The sequence below is a fragment of the Leptonotus elevatus genome, chromosome 14 (assembly GCF_054856555.1).
Source record: "Leptonotus elevatus isolate MCC_2025b chromosome 14, RoL_Lele_1.0, whole genome shotgun sequence".
Taxonomy (NCBI): domain Eukaryota; kingdom Metazoa; phylum Chordata; class Actinopteri; order Syngnathiformes; family Syngnathidae; genus Leptonotus; species Leptonotus elevatus.
The window spans coordinates 5,870,905-5,887,692 of record NC_141252.1 but is presented as its reverse complement, the minus strand read 5'-3'; the positions used below and the strand labels follow the sequence as shown (position 1 = coordinate 5,887,692).

The 16,788-nt window shown below is 42.9% G+C and overlaps 1 long non-coding RNA gene across 1 annotated transcript in view; it reads right to left on the bottom strand.

Moving 5' to 3' along the window:
* Window positions 1–387: 387 nt before the first annotated feature.
* Window positions 388–16,788, bottom strand: part of LOC147162745 (uncharacterized) — a 44,808-nt gene continuing 28,407 nt past the window's right edge. Inside the window, exon 5 of the long non-coding RNA XR_015097085.1 lies at window positions 388–503. This is a non-coding gene — a long non-coding RNA (uncharacterized LOC147162745). The remainder of the gene's footprint in view (window positions 504–16,788) is intronic.

The window sequence follows — 16,788 nt, the reverse complement described above, 5'->3', positions numbered from 1 at the left end:
GCCCTGGTGCGAATATTTGAAGTTTCTCACCTCCTGGCCCAAACAGTTGGCTGTGCTAGCAGATTCAGTAAATTGTAATTTCTTGACAGGTCCAGACCGGACAAATTGGCCCAAAATCATTAACCCTCCAGGTGTGTCCACAGTTCCCTGGTGTTTCTGCAGAAGGTTTCCCAGACTTTGGGAAAAAAGGGTAGTGGCAAAGTTGAAAAATTCACAGAACGGTAAAATGAGCAACCTCTTGGAAAAAAGGTACTATTTTTTTTTTCCTGGGTTCGTCTGGGGTCTCTGGTGTGGATGTGGAAGTTTTCCCAGACTTCCTGGGACCAGAATTACAATATCCCCAAATGTTCATTTTATGACAAGCAAAAATTGTAAATTGTAAAAATTTGGGCACCATATGGTGTAGTTAAAGCAGTCCATTTACCAAAACCCCTTCATTCAGGTGAGTTCATGGTTCCTTGGCGTGGCTGTGGAAGGTTTCCCGGACCTCGGGCTCAAAAATGCTGCAAGATGAGAAAATTGGAAATGTTTGAATCTGACAAAATAGCAAAAAAACAACAAAAAAACAACAACAACAAAAACTAATGGGGTTTATTTAGCCTTGTGGGTCCCTGGTATGGATATGGGTTTCGAGAACTGCTGGCCCAAAAACGGGTAATAGCAGCAACTTCAACAACTTGGACAGATTCGGACCCGAGTAAATGGTTGAAAATACTCCTCTCTTGAATTTGAGTTCTCATTTTTTGGGTCTCGAAATACTAGAAGTTGAGACCAAAAAAAAAAAACTCTAACACTAGCCTTAATTTTTCTGTTGCTCCACTGAAATATTGTTGACATTAAAGGATCTTATGTCTTATGTCTGTTTCCAGTATCAGAGATTTTCACTTCTGGTAGAATAGGATCTAAATTGCATTTAATTGGGATAATCCCTTCGCTTCCCACAGCTGCCCTTCAACCGAGCGTCTGTAAGTGACAGGAAGTAGCGAGCGTGAATTCCTGGCTGACAGGGATGTGAGTGAAATCAGGAGGGCAGCGCTTATCTGCTGCGTCCAACCGGACTCACTTCAAGCTGACAATGACTCCCCATCTGCGCTCCTTATCCGTCCAGAGAGCTGCTGCTTTTTTGTCCGCATTGTATAGTCCGTTTCATTCTTTCGACGACGCCTGCTGCACCGGTGGCAACGTCCCCAAAAAAAAAAGAAAAAAAAAAGAAGTCAATCGAGGGCAGCGCCCCTGTTCATACCGGCGGACAAAAGGGGGCTAAACCGGAGTCAGTTGGTTTCCGCTTTGTCATTTTGATTGCTGACAAGTGAAGTTTTGTCATCGTAGCAACGATAGCCCGACGAGAAGCAATCTCATTGTAAACATCGTGGCACTTGATTGTTGGCTGAAGGACGGCGGGACAAAGGAGCGGCAGGTGGGATTGGGCATGGCCAGGGCCCTCCCTGCAGTTCTCTACAGCAGTAATGACAGCCTAAGTGCCAACAGCAGGTGTCTTTCATTCAAGGCAGGCCAGGTTAATAAAGTTTACTCCCGGCGCCCCGCACCACGACCACCACTGCCGCACACGCACACTTCAAGTCAATAAACAAGCACTCGTTCACACACTAAAGCTAATTTCTCCTCCGCACTCCTGTGAGAGGCTCGGGTCTTCTCCCCCCTCGTAGGAACAGTCCCTCAAATGTACCGATTTGGTAAGACCTTTGCAAAATCTTCAATCGTCAGGTTTACTGCAGCCCTTATTTGGGGCCGGAGGGTCTGGGAAGGTTTCCACACAATTGCTGCGACTCAGAAGGCGCAAAAAAAAAAGAAGAAAAAAAAAAAAGCACTTCGGCAAAATAACCTTTTTCAACCAAATTGGATTTTAGAGTTGCCGCCTTTTTGTTCGTTTTGGCATATTTTTTGGTGGGCCATTTGGTCAGGTCAAGGCCTGGTGCAAACCAAGAATTTGAGAAGTTCCTGCCAATGCCACTTGTTTATGCCAGGATGTCGGGGAAACCTTCCATACGCACACGAGCGACAGTGGATGCACCTTTTTTTTTCTTGTCAGGTTCAGACCTTTTACAAAGTTACTCATGTGGCTGCCACTGACCTTTTTTGGCCCAAAATGTCCTGCAAATCTTCCACACCACATTCCAGAGGTCCTGGACTCACCCAAAAATGTCACTTTTTTGCCCAATTTGTCTCGAACTGTCGCAAAATTACAATGTTGTCAATGCACTTCTTATTTATTTCGTAGGTTTCCGTGTATGAGCGTGCCTGAAATTGTAGCCGGGCCACTCTAAAACCAGATCAAGTGGTGTGGTTCCATTAGAAGAGACACATGTGGTAACTTTCAAAATAAAATGCCAAGCCACAGTTACTCAAGATCTTAAGAGCTTTGCCATGTCAATCCAGATGTGGGAAGAGTCGTGTGGGCATGTGTGAGGGCTGCTTGGTGCAGATTCCATAGTGGGTTTGCCCCTCTGAACTGACGTTGTTAGGATTAGACCACCTCACCCTTGAACCTTGAGGGTCACTCCATGCCAAATCACCCCCAAAATAAGAAAACTTAAACCAAGCAGATATTGATTGTAATGAAACTTGCTGTTACTTTTTGATAGCGATGGCACAAAACAAAATCTCAAGTTTCAGGTCAATCAGAGCAGGGGTTTGAAAGCTACAGCCTGCCATATTTCGACATTTTCCGCAAAAGAGATGTGGCCCGCCTTCCTTTGAACCCTTGTCTCTCAAGAACTGCTAGGTCGCTCTTCACAAAAAAAAATAAAATCAGTGATCCCCTTATCTTGCTTAGAGCCTGCTGAAGCACAGGACAATGCACTAACCCACGTTTTGAATGGCCGAGGCGTGGCGGGCTTGTTTCCAAAAGATGGATCGTACCAACATTTACCATAAAACGGCATCGACGTCGTACGTGACAGATCGCCATAACAGCGAGCAAGGCCTATGTGCCTCGGAGGCTTAAAATACGATATGACAGCTTCCACATCAGAGGACTATCTGGGGATTTTCCCAAAACCACACCATGAAACTCCCTGTTGTTCCAAGTTCCGATGCAAAATGCAGGCAGCGGCTCAAAGTCACCGGAGTGAAGTGGTGAGGAGGTCAGGGCCGCTGCACATGCAAGGCCGACTCACGTTCATGTGGCAGCAAAGGTTCACGTCCCGTCCAGCCCTGCAATTAACTCGATATTTCCTTAACGTTGACCAAAAGCTTTGGTGGCCAAACCCATATCTGAGCGTGTGTGTCTGTGGATTGCAAATATTGAAGAGAGCTACTTTTTTTTTTTTTGGGTACCAGACTCTCTGAAAAGGTTGAAGAACATATCTGACCCAGAAGGAGTTATCGATATCACTCTACCCAAAGGGACAAATCATTTGCTTCTTATATTAAGGAGATAAAAGAAGCAATTGTGGTAAATGTTCAGTTTCTAGGGTAACGCCACAATATTTATGATGGTGCAAACCCAACACGACCAGAAACCAGGGTACAGTAGGAGCTGTCGTCTGCAACCACGCGCCCCATTTCAAAAGGATAGCTAAGCAGTTTGACAATACGAGCCCAGTGACAAGGCATTGTACCCCTAAAGGCTGAACTTTTTGTTCCGTTCCCTTGATAGGAGCTGAGGATATTGAGGCCTAATGGGAACAATATGGCTGGTAATGAGAGACATGATGGAGGAGTTGACATGGATTACCAGCATTCCTCTTGATGGGTTTTATGGAAGAGGGAGTGGGGAAAAAAGAGCAAAGAATAGAGCTCCCTGGTTTATTTGATTTGAGGGGTTGTGGTCGTCCAGATGCAGGTTTCATCAGGGCTAAATATTTCCACCCTGCGTAAGAAAAAAAAAAAGCCAGAAAGCAAACACAAGCCAGATTGTGGACGATTGTGGGTATTTGTTTACATGATGGTCTTTGTGTGTGTGTGTGTGTGAGTGTGCGTGTGTGTTATCCCTTGTAAGTAAATACCAATTCTAGCCACGTTGCATGTCATAGCAGGTGCTTCTGGAACAATTGCGCAAGACTATGGTTAAAGATTTATTTTTTACATGGTGGCAAAAAAAGGTCACTGCAGATCAATATACTCGCTAACCACTAACCACTTTTTTTTCTAACAGCTGTTTGAGAAGGACATTTAGCAAGCTTTAATGCTGTTATGACACAAAGCTGCCAGTTCCACTCACAAGTGTTTAGGGCTGGTTTGGACATCTATTATTTATTAGTTTTCCTGAAATACGACACAGGGAAAGTCTCAAAAAAGGAAATGTGTTTGTCACGCTGTTTAATGTGCAAATCAGTGAAAAGCTACAAAATGTCCAATAAGGCCAAATAAATAAACAGAAAGAACAACAGCATTACTCAGAGAAAACCGTTTCACTGTTCAGCCAAACCCCCGTTTGTCACTAATCAGCAGTAGAACATAAGTAAGTTTTACGAAATTCCGCCGCTTCTCCAAAAAAAAAAAAAAACGAAGAAAACAAGCTTTTGTGAAAAGAAACCTATCAGAGGCTATAAAACAGCTGAAACAACATTAAGGAATGGCTTTTTATAGCAAAAATAATAACATACTTAGCAAAATACACACGCTGTGAGTGAAGCTAACTCACTGGATATCATGTCAGTCACAGATTTGTATTGTTTAGTGTCTAATGATCCTCATCATATAGCCAAGATCTCGGTTTTACTTGGCCACATTTATGACCCTCGCTCACTTCTGCTACCACAACACAATGTATAGTATTTTTTTTTAACTCAACGAGAGAATTCTCTCATCAAGTTAAAAAATAGTCTGTAAGTTGCGCCAACACTGACTAGTATTTGGAACGGTTAATAATTCCCTCCACTTGCCTTGACTAAGGTGCGCCTGTTCCTGCTGAGTTCACGCCAAACACAGCTTCTGGAATTAGAGCCAACATTGGTTCAAACGGACCATAATCTTTCTTTGTAAAACAAGGCTTCTGCCTCGCCAACCGACACCATAGCCCAAAGATACAGTATGTAAACCCTAAACCAAACCCTTAACTCTAGTCCTAACCTGAAACCTTAACCCAAGATAGAGAGAATGTTGCATCTGTAGCCTTGCTGGAATACCACCTGCATATTTATGATTAGGGAGCGTGCCTTGAGAATGACTGCATTTATAAACTTCAGTAAATACTTTGATGCTCAGTAAAACCCTTGTCGTAATAGCTGCCATGTTTTCCCAAGCTCATCACCTTCATCGTTTATCCTGCGCCCTTTTTCTCCCACTGCCCCGTCTCTCCTTCCTTGTTCCTCCTGCCCGACGGAGGCCGAGCCAGAGCACCTGCAAATGCTCACTTTGAACGATGTTGCGGACTCAAGAATGTGTGCCGTAAACACACGAGAGTTCTATTTATAATAAATCAGGTTTATGGGCCTCTGATGGAGGTGATATCAGTGAAATTTATGCCGGGAGACCTCGCCGTCCCGAGTCAAACAGCTGCGAGATAGCACTACAAAAAACACCCGCCTCCCCAACACACACACAGCCCGCACTGACCACCCCCCAAAACCCTTCTCATTCTCTAGCCGATGAGCTTTTGCCAATTAAACATAACTACCACGTTTTTTTTGTTCAAGCTAATATTCTTGACCTTTAACAGAAAGGAACTTAAATCAGACGAGTACTGTTACTTGAGAAAAAAATGGACTCAAGTACAGGTATGAAGGCATTCATCAAATAGTTACGCGAGTAGGATTTTTCAGTATTTAATGACAAAATGACGGCCAAGCGACGGCTGGCGGATGCCGACTACGTTCTGGCCACCTCCGCTCCGTCAGAGTCGGGACACAGTGCCCCCCCCCCCCCCCCCCCCCGTATGCGGTGGTGCATGTGGTGTCTGGACGAGTACTGTCCAGACTGAAATAGAGACACGGATCTGATAGCAAGTAACGACATATCGCTCATAATAATGTAACCACAGAGAACTAGACTAACTCCAGTTTCATCATTTTTGCAGGAGAGTGAGTTAAAGTTTTATGACTTGCAGTAATATCTGACGGATTTATATAGCAGTGATGATTATCTTTGGATACTTGTTTTTACAGAAGTTGTGGTTTTCCTCAGATATTAGCTCATTCCAACATCCATCAAGTCTCGTCAACATTTGGTGCAAGATGATAAATACATGCAGTTACATGGCACCCAATCTTAAGCCCCACTTTGCTACTACGTTCTGAACCTTTTATCAATTTCCGAACCTCACGCAGGTGAAGTCTGGTTTCAGAGGTGCGGCCATCCTGGAAATTCATCATCATTGCACTGGTATCGATACCAAGGTCGTGATCAGGATTGTCGATATCTGGTATGATCCCACCGCTAAGGTCTAGAAACCCAACGTTCCCGGTATGTGGCATGAGCATTTTTCCTGATGGTTTCCTCTCACTGGACACAGGGCCGAATTTAGGCGCCGATGTCACGGACGTGCATACATTGTACGGTTTCACCTTACAACACCCCCACCTCTCCTCAATCCCACTATCCCTGCCCCCGATTCCCGTTATTCTATGATGAAAGGTGACCACCCGCTGTTATTTGGTTTTCAGCAGATGCAGGCAATATTAACAACGGCTGCTTGCGCTTGCGCTGCGCTCTTCCTCCCGAGCGACTAAAAGCACCACAGAAACAAGCCTAATGGAGCCCTGAAAATAAAAGCGCGTAAACAGCGGAGCGGCTGTCGGCTGATGTCATGCTTGTTCTGGGGAGGAGGTGAGGCAGCTTCTGTACGTGTTTGTTGTTCTTTTGGTCAGTCATCTCCAGCTGAACTACCAACTGACAATTCAGTTGGATTTCCTTGGGAAAGTAACGCATTGGATTCACAAAATGCAAACCTTTCCTCCAGGAGATGGTCGGAGTAAAGTGCCACAGTCGGGAGAACCTTGACTGCCGACATTTTATGAGCCACCAATCCTCGCCTCAATTAGTCTTAGGCTGGATTCCCACTACGGAGTTCAAGTAATACCATTCTCACGAAACCGAACCCCTAAACATAAATGCGAACGATCTGTGTGACCCTTAACATAACCATAACCCCTAACCCAAATTGTAAACCCAAAACTTTAAACCTACTAGCCGCTAATCATAATCCTAACCTGTTAACCTTATCAATACCCTAACCATAATTCCCTTCTATCCCTACACCCTAACCTGTAAACCGAACCCTAATCCCTACACTGAACTAATCCTAACCGCTTAACAATGACCCCTAAACCAACCCCTTAATCCAAACCTGCAAACCTAACCTATAGATCAAATTTTAAACTAATTTGAACCAAACTGCAAACCACTAATCCTAACTTGTAACCCCAAAACCTTATTCTCACCAGTAAACCTTAAAATGACACCCCCCCCGTCCCGGCCCATACTCCCGCATTGGGAAATATTAAAGCTTGTTAGTGGGGAATACTTTAAACAGTCGGACCTCGATCATCCCGTGCCACAAAACAGAAACATCCTATTTGAACGACGTTCCTACGAGTGCTCGGAGAAGCTTTGGACCACCACGTATCAAAGTGCAATCTGGCCCGTCGCCTAGTAAATGTGCTTGTTGTTTCGTTGGTGGAGGAAATGGTAACACTGCATGGCAATCTATGCACACACTCTGTTCCATTCCCTATTTTACAATTTCTAAACACAGCTGCTACCAAAGACAGATGGGAATAAGGATAAACCACTGTGTTGCCCTAGTTTCCCTGTTATTCCCCGCGCCGATTCCCCTGCCGATCACGAGGCTCCCCGAGGGTGGGGCACAAGGTACTTGAGGGGAAACAGCAGAGCGAGGAAACACATTTTGGCAGCAGATCTGATGCCAACCAACGGCATGTTTGAGCGGTCGTCATGGCAAAGCGGAGGCGTCTCTGGGGGTTCTTCCTTGGGACGGAAGTCAAGATGTTGGTTACTCCATAGGGGAGAAAAAAAAATCATGAGGAAGAACACGTTTTTTTGTTCACCCGGATAAACCAAACATTCCCCTCAGAAACAATTAAAAGTGAGCCAAACCAAAAACAACAATAAAGTGACGTGTTTAACAAAAAATAAATAAAAAAAATCCATGATTTTCGACATGCGCGGGTGCACAACATCCAACGTGTTAACATGACCAATTGAGTAATTTTCTCCCAGAATAATAAAGTGACACCGGATCCTAAATAAACACACTAACGGTTACTTCGGCTTATATTCTCCACGACGTTTGCCGGAAAAGAATATCCATTGTTAGTGGTACCATTTGCTCCGCTTACCCTGGCCAGGCAGAATCCTCGAGGGTATTTGCTCGTGAGCAGGAATACACACAATCAGCCATAAACCCCTTTTTTCGGAATTGTTTGCTTATTTATTCATTTCGCTGTCAGCGGAAAATTTGTGTCATGTCACAAATGGATCCCCCAGGGGCCGCACCGGCGCGCAGGGGGAAATGTGGCTCTAGTTAGACAGATCTGTTTCCAGTTCAAAAAAAATAAAAAGGGGTGGGGGTGGGGTGGTGTAGTCCAGCTGCCCCGGCTTTTTGCGTAGTGGATTGATTTGGTAGCACAGGTAACATGACTCAGCATTTTTACGAGCTTCCCATCAGTTGGCCAAAATCCTCATTCTAAGCCTGCTAAGATATCCGCTTCTCTTTGTCCTTGTTATTATTGTTGTCGTCGGGTAGCTACACAAAAATCTTTAAGTAGTATTTGTGTCTGAATGGCTCAGTAGCGACCTAGCCTTTTCTTTCTAATGTATTTCCTACTGTTGTTGCTATCATCAGCACCTTACTGAAAAAAGGCCCAGCAGAGGACGTACTTCCTGCGGCTGCTGAGGAAGCACGGAACCAAGACACGGGCAGGCAAAATCCTCATGGACCCTCAACACCCGGGTCACTCCAGTAAAACCAACAGACATTGCAATAGTTTCTTCCCTCTTGCCGTCAATTCCCAAAACAATTGACTCACGATTCCACAGTGCTACTTGTGACAGTATTACTGTATTGTTGGTTTGTCATAGTTGTTTCCGCAATACGAGTGTAACTCATACTGTAAAATTCCTTTTTACACACTTGGCCAATCAAATGATTTGTCATTCTGATTGAAATTTAGTATTACAACAGGCCTGTGAACTCCTCAGCTTTGCCAGGTTACTTTGACCGTGGCTTCGATGCCAACCGTTCCTGCTCAGGCAATTGCATGCCGCTCGCCCTCGGGTTCTTCTCTTCAAAGTGGTATGTTCTTTAAAGATGCGGTCCAGGGTGCAACCCAGAGGCGGCAACTGCTTTAAGCATTTTTCCATGTGTACAGGCGACACGTCGGAGCAGCGACCGATTCTTAAAACCTGGGTGACAGCATTCCTGGATCTTTGAGGGGTGAGCTAATCAGATGTCCGCTGCCAAAATCTCAGGAAATGGCCCGCGGGGAGTTAAATTTCAGAATGCGCCTTGAAGTATTACGTCAGGAGCGAGTCAATTGCTTTTACACCTTGTTGTTTTTATAGTTTATTTCTGGTGAGGAAGAGATTGTTCTGAGCAGATACACAGACCGCAACCTCTGAGCTAACATGGTGAGCCTGCCTGCTAATTTTTCTGGCCAACGTGCTAACTTCACTAGCCTGTGTGTTCATGTGCTGCACATTAACGTTACTAACCTGCACGCTAACAAGGTGGACACATGCTAACTTCTCAAGAATCCGGACGAACTTCATTAGAGTCCTTGCTAACCTGGCAAGCCTGCATGCTAACGTTGACAACTTCTGTGCTAGCCTCTGTGCTAACATGGCAAATTTCTATGCTAACTTTGATAGCTACATTTATCAGAGCCTGTGCTAACACCGGACTCTGTTGTATTGATTTTGCTAGCCCGTGTGCTAACATGGTGAACCCTTGTGATATTAACCTTCGTGTTAAATCCGCTCGCCTCCATGTTACCCTCACTTGCCTCCAAGCTAATATGGAGAGCCTCCCTGCTAACTTCAAAAGTTATAGGCCGTCACCAGGCATTTTAGTTTAGTCTCCTTTCAAACACACTCCCCCTCCTCACTCCCCCTTTGCCCACACAAGGGATGTTAGCATATTCCAACTGCTTGGAATTCCTGGCCCGCCGTCCCGCGAGCGCACACTGCGTTTTAAAACTTGTTGGGCCCTTTCAAGTTTTTATTTGAAAGTATGTAATTGCATTCTTGGCTGAATAACAGGTCTCTGGAGTGATTTACTCGCCGTATTAAATGTCACGGTTGAAAAAAATACAGTACTGTCGACACTCGGAGAACGTTTAAGAGTGCTGTTGATAATCCACTGAAATGGCGCAATAGCTGGGGGGGGGGGTCTAAATGTTATACACGGGTGGTGTGTTGAGAATTATAATCGATGTTCTGACTGCTGTGTAAAAATGTTGTGTTGATGTCTCACTTTGCAGTTTGATGATTTACTGCGTCAAGGCAATTGAACGGCTTTCCTTTACAGGGTTAGTTAAGGTTGTCAAGCGGTCCCACGATTCGGCTATCTATCAAGTTTGTTTATTTTGTTTTGTGTGCCCCGGCTTCCGCCCACATTCCAAAACAATGCATGTTCGGTGAGTTGCAGAATGGAAATTGTGGATCAATTTTATTTAACAAATGCAAATCACAATAGCAAAAACAGAATCGTCATGTTGCGTTTATAAACAGCGAACACAAGAAGTCATGTTTTGGATGAAATTACTGAATATTTTGTCTAGCTATATAAATTGCTGTTACTGAGGAATATGGGCAGAAATGGCCAACTAGTTTTCAGGCAAATATTACACTTAAACTTGGATTTATTTAATTTTACATTTTGGTAAAAATAATCATTACTGTTCTTAATATTTTTTGGCTCCAGAATATTTTGGCCAGAAATAAAGAGCGGGCGAAAAGAGGGTATAGCTTGTTAGCAACAATTGTAATAGCATCAAAAATAAGACAATATGGTATCCTACATCAGTTCTGGTGGTGGTGGTCAAGCAACTACCCCCCTCCTCCCACCCCCTCGCTCCGATGACGACATTATCTTCGAGTGTCAAGTGACAATCCACATGGTGATAAAAAAGCTTTTTAATCCATTGACAAAGTATCCCCCCCACTGCCTTTGGCCCACTCGGGCTGCGTCTGGACAGTGTTGAAACCAAAGGAAGACCTAAAAAAAGGAGCCTCGCACTACTACCACCACCACCACTTGACCAAGCGCCTGCTGATAATATCTGGCAGGGAGCAAGTTCGCAGCAGCACAAGAAGCGCATGGAAAGACATTAAAGCAGCATCACTCTCTTGGTAAACTCGTAGCCGCCGAGTGCCGGTGATGCCCGCTCCTTCTAATGGGTCCCACCATCACCCCCCCCCCACTCCACCTGAAAGCCATGGTGTCGCATGAGATGACCACCTGACAAATACTGCCGCTCTTCATTGTAAATACGATCAACAGTGGCCATAAAAAGTGTACACACCCCTGCCAAATATCTGTTTTTTGTGATCTACAAAAATATTTTCCACCATTAACTCATATGCTCCCAAAAACGTAGAAATGCGTTATATTTTAAATAGTACCATGCTCCCAAAGACATATTTATGTTTTTTTTAATGTTTTTTTTTATGCTAGGGCATACAAAAGGCTGAACTGAAGAGAATGCTAGAAGCAATGGTAGCTATTACAAAAACGGCCAGCAGGTGGCAGCAGAGTATAAGAGATCAACCAGGGCCATGTTGCAAACAAGCTGCCCCCTCCCCCCACTGTTTTAAACAAGATTTGTGAATAATGATGAAACTTAGTTATATTCTAATGCTAATTGCTGCAAAACGTAAACAGATAGAAAGACTCTAATCTTTCTTTTGGTATGTTCCATGTATTTATAGCAATTGAACACAATATTCTGTAGGCCTTGCAAAATCAGTCAAAATCCAGTAAAACAGCCGTGAGTGAAGGTGGTTGCTTCAGTGAAAATGGCTGGGAGTGAATGAGTTAATGTGTCCTGTAACTTGTGGAACAGGCTGAGTTGGGTTTAATCAGACACTCGATTAATTCACTGCCACCAACTGCTATAGATAAATATCAAATATCCACAAGTTAACACACTTTCATTAGCAGCCCTCAACCCATTATACACGAGTTTGAATGTAATTGGTTAATTCTGAACACAGCCACATACTGAGGGTGTGCACACTTGTGCAACCCCATTATATCAGTTTCTATTTACCTCCCATTGAAAAGATTTTTTTTCTCAATGAATTGCACAAGTTACAGTCACATTACTGGTGTAAAAAGTTTTTGCAATGATTTCTTTTGGGCTCGTATTTTCAAATCACAAAACCTTTTGGGGGCAGAATTGGACGGATGGATTATTCAAAACAGGCTGTGATGTTAGCTAAGAGACTATAGTTCATTAGCATTATACTGCAAATGAGACAATATCCTACATTAGCTTGTCAACAAAATGCATGTTTACAACAGCGGCTTGCAAGTGTATTACAATTCATGACAGCAGGGGGAGCTCATGAGCAAAGCATTTTTTTCTCTTACTGTTACTTTAAAAACAAACCTCAAGTTTGAGCATAAATATTCTTTGTGGCCAGAAGGTTGCCGTGTTTATCCAAACTGGGAAATGCGCTTACAAGAGATGGTCCGGAAAAGGTTTTAAAGTATCTTGTGGTCTGCTCGCTCTGGGAGGGAGAGGCGAAGGAGGGGTTACGAACCGTGAGTTTCAACACAGATTTTCCCCTGGAAAGCACATCCATCCCTATCCATTTTCCCTCTGTTTACTTCCAGCCTCTTGAGTTTACATGCCAATTCCATTACAGGGATTAAAATAGTTTCTCCGACCCGTCCGTAAACTTTTCTTGTCCGTTTTTTTTTTTTTTATACCCCTCCTGTCTCGTCTGAGCACGACTTGCACGTCGCAGAGGATGGATTACAGGCCAAGCCTTGCAAACGCAAATTAAACTGGGCGGGACAAAAAGGTACAGGTGAGAGGTTTAGTGACAGTCGCGTGGAGGTGAAGCCGCCCGATTCAAAGCTACAACGACGGAGGTGCATTCTGAAGCGAGTCCCCCCACCCTTACTTTTTTCTTTTAGGTTCTCTCTCCTCCCTTTGCTGGCTGCGACAGAGTTGCATCACTTGAAAAGAATCTCCAAAAGTTCACCGAAAAAAAATTTACTTTAAAAAAAAATTCCCATGACTCCCTGGTGACAGTTAGTCTAGGAGATGCTGTGGATCAGAAAAATTACTTTTTAATGCAATGTAGATATTTGACTCTTTTTTTTTTTTACAAATCTGAAGGCCGAAAAAGCTGCTATCTCTCTGAGCGGCAAACTTTAGCTAAATTAAAATAAAAATAAAAAGATTTTCATCAGGTTTTGTAAAATGTTGCCAATATGTTCACAGACAGTTTTTCACTATTTGCGAACATCTTTTGAAAACTTTTACAAACTTTACAAGAGATGCTGCTGACACTTTTTGCTTTTGTTAAAATTAAAACTTTATTTACTATAGAGAAGTATTTACTTTTGTGTTCAAATTGTCAAACAAAGCTGTTTATTTTCTGTATGTTTAAATTAAAAGAAATGTTTTTAAAAAAACATGCTTAATTTTGTTTACATTGGATGCTAATCATTTTTCTTTTACTGCAAAAGAATACCGGCCTCCTTGCCTACTAATAATGAGTATCAGCATCGGTCCTGAATAATTCTAACACCAAATTTAACACGACATCACATTAACACCAAGACCTGCCAATTGAACTTGCTTCAAAAATGTAGTCCTGATGACTTTTTTTTTTGTAGGGTGCTTAATGGGTTCTTAAAAGGTCTGGTCCATAAATATTGGGGACATCTTCACAATCCTCGGTTTGGAGGTGGCGGTGCCATTCACCCCCCCCCCCCCCCCCTCAAATCGAAAGACAAAATGTATTGGTCAAAATCACTTTTTTCCCTTCAAGTGTATTTCATTTCCACTTGATCTGCTTTATTCCAGAATGTCGTTAAAATATGCAAAATACCATGTAATATCCGTATTAACGTTTCATTATATCGTCTAACTTTAGAACGTTATCAGAATGTAAGACATTCGTCTAACACCAGTATCCTGTTTGATGAGGGCAAGCCGCAGCAGTTCCCCGTGTGACATGCCAGCATTTTACTTATCGGGCCATAACAAATAGCTCCATCACTTTTATGTGACGTCTTATCAGGGCTTTTACATCTGCTGCTCTGAAAAATGCTTGTCTTTGGCGCTTCTGCGCTGACGTCACATCTGATTCATCCCGTAAAGCATCGGCGGCGCCCTCTGCTTTGTGTTACAATAACAAGGTTTGATTACGTCTCATTGTTTGCTCGTACATGTCAGCGATGTGTTAAATTGCCTTCCCTTCAGTCAAAACATTTCGGCCCAAACGTTTATAACGTCTCTAATTTCTGACATCGGCCAGAGCGAGCGTTGGATTATTTCACGTTTCATCTGTTTTTCATTCCGTTTCCAATATGAAATCACGCAGGGAGCGTTTTTTGGGGGGGAATCTGAATGTGAGGGGCAGTGGACTCTGAGGTCTGCCGGCATGCTGCGAACTTTGTGACTTGAAAGTGAAAAACGAGGTGTGAACCACTAAAAATAAGCATGGAAGAAATAGTTTTGGTAAAGACGTCCAATAGGACAATCTTTTGCCAAAAACGTCACTAAGTGTATAGCATGCCAATTGTGGCAAAGGTACTCTTTACCTGAGCAGAAGTACAAATACTTGTTTAAAGAAATATTGTGGTAAAAGATTCAACTCTTTTTCTCAATTTTAAAAATGTGCAGAATTTTACAAGTTACTTCGTGTTAAAGATTGGATAGCTCTTAATATTAAAAGAAAAATGCACTGAGCTGTCACCTACGTCTTACAAATGCAACTATGCCATCACAACTCAATATGGTAAGTTTTTAACTCAATTTTCTGAATTATTATGGAATTACTGTATCAATGACTAAAAGATGCAGCCATATTTCTATTTAATTTTTTTTCCACTTTTATGTTAACAATATGAAACTTAGAAAAAAAAATATTGTAGATTTTATTGTACATTTAGAACAGATATAAAATTTGCAATTAATCGTGAGTTAACTCTTGAAGTCATGCGATTAATTACGATTAAAAAATGTAATTGCCTGACACCCCTAATATATATAATAAAATGAATGCATTAATAAATAAAAATAAATTAGCTTAAAGTTATTTATTGCATTCCGCGATAATTCTAATGCTAATTAGAAGTCATGCTGCACTGCTTTTACCCTTTAAGCAACAACCAATTGGTTCAGCAAACATCGAGACAGGAAATAACAGTAGTCAGGCTTAAATTCTTTATCCTCTTCGCAGAGCAACTAGTATTACTGTAGTTCTGCACTGATAAGCTCAGAGTTGAGGTGTTATGAATTCTACTTGAGTTCTAGGCAGGACTTGCCCCACTGCAATATGATTGGCTTTACTATTCAGAGACAAGGACTGCTTAGAAATCTAGTGAAAATCATATTAACGCCTCATTGAACAATATATTTGTGTGTTATACTGCCACCAGGTGGCCAAGGCGGGAACACCAGAAGAAGCATCATCAATGCAGTGACAAAAACAGTTGAATTCTTTGTCATTCTATTGAATTATGAAATGATTATGTTCTTATGAAGCGCAATGTTATGCAGCGTTATTTTTCCTCATTAATAAAAATTTACATTTTATTTTTTGGGGGAAAGGCTGGAACTGATTAATGGCATTTCCATCCATTTCAATGGAAAAGATGATTTGAGATTTGAATGTTTTCAGTTACGAGTGTGACCACAGAACGAATTAAACTTGAGTCTTAAGGCCCCGCGCACCTTATTTAAAGAATTGACTTAAGTACAGAAACAAAGTATTTGCTCATTTGCACCACTTCCAATTCTCTGCATGGCACCAGGGTTCGGCCCAGAGGCTAAAGCAAAAAAAAAAAATCCCACCTGTCAGGTTGACTGAGATATGAAATAATTCAATGAAAATGAATAACGACATGAAAGTAGGACAGAGGGTACTGCTCATAGCGTTCTTCATCCCGAGCGCTTCCAAGCCTTAATGGCTCGTCCGTCAACATGGTCCTGCTCAGGAGTGCTTATTCAAACCCGACAAGTGGAGCCAACAGCTGTAAATAATCTGCGACTTTCACACATCATCCTTCTGTTGTGATAGTTTGGCGCACGTCTGCCTCGCATTGGAAAAGGGGAAAGTATCTTTCTCTGGCCGACGATGTCTTGTAAATCACCCAGCATTGAGATTTTATGCGGACATTCGGGTTGTGAGAATGCGCTCGTAAAAATGAACGGATGGACAGATGGGTTGTCGGACGGATGAGTGGACGTCAAATGATACAGAGTGAAGGTGGTGCTTTGCATTTCAGCAGAAAGATGCAACTCTTGGTGGTCAGGAAAATGGATGAACTGGCTGGTTGGCCAGATGATGGTTGGATGGGCGGGTGATTGAAAGAATGCTTGGACGGATGGACAGTAGATTGGATGGATGGATGGATGGATGGGTGGGCGGATGGATGGGCGAATGGATGGATGGACGGGTGGATGGATGGACGGATGGATGGAAATGGCTGAAAAGGTGAATAGATGACAAACTATTGGATGGATGGTTGGATGGACGGGCGGATGGATGAATGGATGGGCGGATGAATGGATAAAAAGGTGAATAGATGACAGACTATTGGATGGATCGGCGGATGGATGGTTGGACGGATGGATGGACAGATGGAAATGGCTGAAAAGGTAAATAGATGACAGACTA